This window comes from Penaeus vannamei, chromosome 42, assembly GCF_042767895.1.
Source record: "Penaeus vannamei isolate JL-2024 chromosome 42, ASM4276789v1, whole genome shotgun sequence".
Classification (NCBI taxonomy): domain Eukaryota; kingdom Metazoa; phylum Arthropoda; class Malacostraca; order Decapoda; family Penaeidae; genus Penaeus; species Penaeus vannamei.
Window position 1 is genome coordinate 16,613,048 of NC_091590.1, and position 7,553 is coordinate 16,620,600.

General features: G+C 34.1%; 1 non-coding gene across 1 annotated transcript; it reads right to left on the minus strand.

Moving 5' to 3' along the window:
* Nucleotides 1-1,889: 1,889 nt before the first annotated feature.
* TRNAW-CCA (transfer RNA tryptophan (anticodon CCA)) lies at nucleotides 1,890-1,961 on the minus strand. Its single transcript has one exon. It is a non-coding gene; the product is annotated as a tRNA-Trp (tRNA).
* Nucleotides 1,962-7,553: the final 5,592 nt, after the last annotated feature.

A 7,553-nucleotide genomic window follows, 5' to 3' on the forward strand; every position in this document is an offset into this window, starting at 1 on the left:
AAGCGTCACGGCCAGTGGAGTTAACCAAATCGTGGTGAGGCCGCCCGAGCCGCGCCCCTCCGGAAGACCTGCGGCCGAGGGAGAGAAATCTCCTCTCGACCCGGGCGGGAGTGGCCAGCCTCTGTGTGGCCTCACTCGAGCTTCATCCTGCTTCAGCGGTGATGGTTAGCCGAGGGACAGCTCTGGAGCCACGGTCGAGAGGCCGTGGCTCCGAGCATACCGCAGATGGCGCCAAAAACCTGCTAACTTCTCTCCCCTCCCCCTCAGTTAGCCGAGAGGCTCCGTGGTCGCCATAGCGAGGCTCCGCGCCCCGTGGGAAAATTGTGGCGAGGCGAGCCGCGCTCAAGGTCGTGGGGTATTCCCCGCGCCACGAGTCGCGACCTTGCCTCGCCACACGATCCCGCGGGGTGCGGCCGCGCGGTGAACACGCGAGTCTGCCGATGGCGCTGAGCCCCTCGATCCTTTTCCTCTTTCAAAAAACCCACTCCAACTATTACCCCAAGTTTACCCCGCAGGCTGGGTGAAGCCCCGGCTCCTTCTCCTGAAATTCTTTTCCTCCTCCTTATCCTTCTCCTATCCCCACTCTTCCTTCCCTCCCCTCTTCTTTACATTTTAGTCCATTTTGACCTCTCCCTCACACCCTAGGTGAGCCTACCCGCCACCAGGCGGGTCTCAGTCAAGCTCACTCGCTTACTACCCGTCGCCGGCCGCACCGCCTCGTTGGCGTGTAGGCCGGGCACAGCACCAAGAGTCGTATCGTGTTCCTTTCATATTAGTGTTCTTAAATAAAAGTGTACAGCCACATCAGTTTATCACTGCTGCCCACCAGTAACCATTCAATCCATATAGGAGGTTTAGAACCTCTTATACAATTTGTGTTTGTTTGTGTGTGTGTACAATATATATAAATAGATAGATGGCTAGACAGATAGATAGATAGAAAGAGAGAGAGGGAGGGAGGGAGGATATAAGAGAGAGAGAGGGGGAGAAAGAGGGAGGGAGGGAATGAGAGAGAGAGAGAGAGAGGGAGGGAGAAACAGAGAGAGATTGAGAGAGGATAAGAAAAGGAGAGAGAGAGAGAGGAGAAAAAAAGACAAAAAGTTAGATATAAAGAAAGATTTCTCAAAACTCAACTCAAAAATCTAGCTTAGCTGACATTAAATTGCAACAGTATGCCTTTGATCTGTTGCAGCTTCTATTGACCCTATTGCAAATTATCCACTTACCAATGTCAATAAAATCATAAAAATGAAGTGAAAAAGATTGAAATAATAAAAGCAATTTGTCAAGACGCTCGGAAAGGTAGGTGCTGCAGGTTGCTGTTCATGGTGATTAGGCGCGAAACGGAGCGACAATTCCCGTAGATTTAATTCTGAGCTTTTTCGTCGAATCTCATAAGTTGCTGAACGAAACAATATGAAAGATATGACTCATGTTATCGTTACATATCTGTGCAACCACTTATCTACACTATCTTGTGTATGTGTTATTAATTTTTTTTAATGTATCATGGCAATAGTTAAGCATGATGCGCGATGTATCTTCGAGACGTTTTGTTATATCTTGTTCAGCATTTTTCTTATTTCTTGTTTGTTTCTGCTTTTTATTCGCATCTTTATTTTCACGTTACATGATGGCAAGATTTAAACCTAGATGTTTTAATAATATCATTATTACTATTGCCATTATTATCATTATTGTTATCATCGATATCATTATCATTGATTTCATCATTTTTCTCAGTTATTATCATTAATTTCATTTTCATTATTATTATTATTATTATTATCCTTATTATTATTATTATCATAACCATAATCATTATTTGAATAGATCTAATTTGTGATTTTGATTTTAGTTTTCAGTAGTCTAGTAAAACTTCTGTAGTTTGACCCCGGAGTGACTCGAACACCCAGCCTTCTGATCTGGAGTCAGACGCGCTACCATTGCGCCACGAGGCCTTGGGTGGGCAACGGGGATCCAGGCGGACGGTTAGGACTTTAGTTCTTTCGGAGCGCTTGCTGTTTATGTTGGGTTTCTTTCTCTTGTCTCTCTCTTTTTTTGTGTGGTTCCTTTATTTGGTGTCTATCTATCTATTCATATCTATCTATCTTCTATATATCTATATATATATTATATATATACATATATATATATATATATATGTAAATATATATATTTATATATATATATATAAATATATATATATATATATATATATATATATATATATATATATATATATATATATATATATATATATATATATATATATATATATATTTGTGTGTGTGTCTGTGTGTTTGTTTGCTTATGCGTGTATGTGAGAGCATTAATTTGTACACACGGAAATGCTCCCTTCCCATTTAACTGACACGTTTGTCAATGTGAATAATCAGTTAGAGACTATACTTTATGAAGAAAAAAACACGATCTGAACTTTTATCTTTTCCGATGATACTTCTGACAGAGAGTAGGATAAGTGAATAACGAGTTAATACTGGCTTTTCATAGAATAAATTTGCGTTGAAGATTTCGTAACACGGTAAACTTTCAGATGAATTGCCTAACATGAAATGCATTATATTTCAGGATAACAGTCAATACAGTTCGATCTATATATTCACTTAGAAAATATATGATCATAAGTAAGTAATGGATATATGATACAATATAAAAGAGATATATATATCAGAAGTAATGAGTATAGAATGTATCATGCTTAAAAAAGACATATGAGAGAGACCAGTTGAACTCGTTTATGAACAGCGAATAATGCATTAAATGAGACTGAAATGAATGTCTGCATTTTCATACTTATATTCAACCATGAGCTTACCATATGATCCCCGACCTATGACCTGGGGTGAAAGAAGACTGGAAATTGAAAGAAAAAAAATGCGTATATTTCATAATATATGAAATCTGAAAGAAGAAAAACATATCTTGTAATAATGAAAATAGAAAATCAGAAGGAAATTCTCTCTCTCTCTATGTCCTTCTCTCCCTCTCTCTCCCTCTCTCTCTCCCTCTTTCTCTCTTTCTCTCTCTCCCTCTCTTCGCGTATCAGGGACCTCGAGATGCATTCCAAACTTCCCCTACTTACTTCGAAAGGAAAACTTCAGCAGACCTTCGGCGAAAGTTCTCCCGGATCAATAAAGGCGCGGATTTTGGCCCTGGCGAGGCGTTCGATTGCACGACGGAGTCAAGGGGATCGATTTTCTCTTTGCCTCCGGGGCTTCGTTTTCTTGGGTGGTGGCGCTTTTCTTCTTCTTTTTCTTCTTTCTTCTTTTTTGTTCTGCTTGTTCTGTTTTCTTCTTCTTCTTTGTTCTGCTTGATCAGTTTTCTTGTTGTTGTTGTTCATTCTCCTTTTTTGTTTTGCGTGTTTTGTTTTATTCTTTTTCTTTTTTTGTTCTACTTGTTCTGTTTTCTTCTTCTTCTTCTTTCTTATTCTTTTATCAGCTTGTTCTGTTTTCTTCTTCTTCTTCTTTCTTTTTTGTTCTGCTTGTTCTGTTTTCTACTTCTTCTTTCTTTTTTCTTCTGCTTGTTCTGTTTTCTTCTTCTTTCTTTCTTTTTTCTTCTGCTTGTTCTGTTTTCTTCTTCTTTCTTCTTTTTTGTTCTGCTTGTTCTGTTTTCTTCTTCTTCTTCTTTCTTTTTTGTTCTGCTTATTCTGTTTTCTTCTTCTTCTTCTTCTTCTTTCTTTTTTATTCTGCTTGTTCTGTTCTCTTCTTCTGCTACTTTGTGATTCTTCTAATGCTTTTTATTGAGGGGAGGGGGGAGGGCTCTGCTTCTTCTTCTTCTTCTTCTTCTTCTTCTTTATTTTATGTTCTGCTTGTTCTATTTGTCTCTCTCTCTCTGTCTCTGTCTCTCTCTCTCTTTTCTTCTGCTACTTTTTTATTCTTCGAATGCTTTTTATTTGGGTGAGGGTCTTCTTTCTTCTTCTTCTTCTGCTTCCTCTTTATTCTTTTTTTCTTTTTTTTTCTTTTTGTTCTTCTGCTTCTTCTTATCTCTAGGTCTCGGATTGTTTAATTGGTGTTTTTTTTTTTTTTTTTTTTTACTTTTTCCTTCTTTTTCTTCTGCTTCTTCACCCCTTTTTATTCTTCTACTGCTACTTACTTTTATGCTGTTTTTTTTTTTGGGGGGGAGGGGGGGGAGTTTATCTTTCTGATTATTTTTATCAATATTCTTCTCATTCTCTTTCTTCTCCTTCTTCTTCTTCTTCTTCTCCTCCTCCTCCTCTTTATCCTCCTTCTTCGTTTTCTTTCCTTCTCTTCTCTGCTTGTATTTTGATATGTGACTTATTCACAGCAAGAGAGAGAAAGAGAGAGAGAGAGCGAGAGAGAAAGACAGACAGAGATAGAGATAGATAGATAGATAGAGAGAGAGAGAGAGAGAGAGAGAGAGAGAGAGAGAGAGAGAGAGAGAGAGAGAGAGAGAGAGAGAGAGAGAGCGAGAGCGCGAGAGCGAGAGAGAGAGAGAGAAAGAGAGGGAGAGGGAGAGAGAGAGAGAGAGAGAGAGAGAGAGAGAGAGAGAGAGAGAGAGAGAGAGAGAGGCATACACACAGACAGACAGACAGACAGAGAGAAAGGTAAATAGTTACACATACTTAATATCACTGCGAAAAAATAATAATGTCCCATATTATATTTTCGTGTTATCCCTTCCATCTTTTATCTTCTGTTAATCCCAACAGTTCCTAAAATTAACACCTAATTGCAAAAGCAAGGGCAGTTATATCATGTTTAAACAATGTTATAAATCTTGATAAGAATCTAGCGTTTAACGAATTCTTGCATATCATTGCATCGCACATCACTAATGTTACGACGGTGGTGCAAGGGCCTCAGTAAGAAGTTCAATGCAAGAGTCATACTTCCAATGAACACGTTACTATTTGACCACTCTCAGTGTGTATTTTCCGTATACATTATCATTCTTTAATTTTTCATTATTGTTATTGTTATCATCATCTTTGTCGTTCTTGTTACTCATGTTATAATTGTCATCGTTATGATTATATTCATTACTATTATTATTATCATCATTATTATCATTATTGTCATCATTTCAATTACTATTAACATCATCATTAACATTATAAATTTCATTACTATTGTTATTATTATTATCATTATTAGTGTTTTTATCACTATCAGTATTACGATTATAGTCATTATTATTACTATCATTATTATCATTATTACCTCAATAATTCTTGTTATTAACATTATCATCATTATCGTTATTATCATTATCATTATATTTATTATTATCATTATCATTATAATTATTATTATCATTATTATCTTTATTGTTATGATCATTACTGCTAGTGTTGTTGTTGTCATAATTACTCTTATTATTGTTGTTGTTATTATTATTATTATTATTATTATTACTGTTAATACCTCGGAGGAGGCTATGATTTTGGCAGCATTGGTTAGTTCGTTTGTTTGTTCGTTTGTTCGATGGTTAGCAGGTTGACTCAAAACGTTATAAACGGATCTTTATCATTTTTTACTAGAGGTTTGTCTTAGCCCAACTTAGACGCCTTAGATTAAGTTGGTATTAATCCAGACCACGATCCGGGTCCAGGATTTTTTTTTAAATGGTTGCTATTCCCTTCGCAATGGGGTTAACTGTTATCATTATTATTACCTTTATTAACTTCGCTAAGGAGACTATGTTTACGGACGTCAGCAGTATACTTGAGGTGATTTTGATGTAATTCTTCAAGTCTGAATATTTCAATTGCATCAGTGACCCTGTTGCCTTAGCGGAGGTATGCGCTCTCTGAGTTCTTCTAGTTATTATTTCTATCATTATTATCATCATCATCATTATTATCATTAGTATTAGTTTTGCCATTATGATTATTATTATCAGCATTTTTATCACCGATATTATTGTCAATATTGTTATTATCAACATAATAATTATTATTATGATCATGATTATCCTTATTTTCATTATTGTAAATTTTTATATTATCATTATTATTGTTGTTATTTGTGTTATTGTTATTACTATTACTTTTTCATTATTGTTCTTATCATCATAAGTAATATCATTGTTGTTATTATCTATCTTATCATCATCACTATCACTACATCTGTTACTGTTGTTACTATTATCATTATTACTATTATTATTAATATCATTATTATTATCCCTCTTGTCATCATATTTATTATCATTATTATTATTATTATTATCATCGCTATTATTATCATCATTATCATTATCATTATTATTATCATCATTATCAGCATCATTGTTAACATCTTATCATTATTATCATTATCATAACTATTATTATTATTAAACATTATTGTTCTTATTACTTTTATTTCTATATTCGTTATTATTACCGCTATCATCAATATTGTCATTATCATCATTGTTAGTATAATCGTTATCATTATTATATTTCTTCTTATTACCAATACTTTTTCTTTATTGTACTATCGTCATTATCATAATCATCATGATAACTACCATGATTAATATTACTATTATCATTATTATCATTATTATTGATGTTATTATCATCATCATTCACTTCATCATTCTGATTATCATAATTTTCATTAATATTGTCATTATTGTTATCTATGTAATCATAATTATCATTATCACTATCATTATTACTATTATTATCATTATCATTATCATCATTATCACTATCATTATCGTCATAACTATTACCATTATGGTTATTATTATTATCATTATCAATATCATTATGACTAATATAATTGCCATTAAAATTATTATCATTGTCCTTGTCATGACTATCATAATTAAAATACCTATTATCTTAATCACCATCATCATTATTATTATCATCATCATGATTTTCGTTGATATTGCTTTCCTTCACATTTTATCTTTATCTTCATCATTATTCTTTTATCATTACTGTTATCATCACTTATAAGTAGTTATCGTCATTATCATTATTATCACAATTGTCATTACCACAATTATTATCTTTATTTTTATTATTATCATTATTATCATTATGATCATTATTATCATTATTATTCTCATCATCATTATTACTCTTACTATTTACCATCATTATCATTTTTATTACGATCGTTATTTTTATCACTTTTAGTATCACTCCTTATCACTATCATTATTAACATTAGTATTGTTACTATCATTACTGTTACTATCATCGTTGTTATTATCATTAATACTAGAATTGTCATTACCATCTTTATCATTATTGTCATTATAATTTTTTCCATTATTATTATTACTAACATTATTATTATTGTTGTTGTTGTTATCATTATTATTATTACTATCTCTATCGGTATCCTTATTATTATCATCATTATTACTATTATTATCCTTAGTAGTGATGATAGGGACAGAATAGCCTCACCCCCATGGGTCCCCCCCTATGTACCTAATGTGTCATAACAGGAAGTGACCTAATGACTTCCGGAAGTAATTACCGTAATCGATTATGGGAAATCAGTAACCTTGACTAATGATGGAGAACACGCACACCTGAAGGGGTGCCCCCCCCTCCCTTT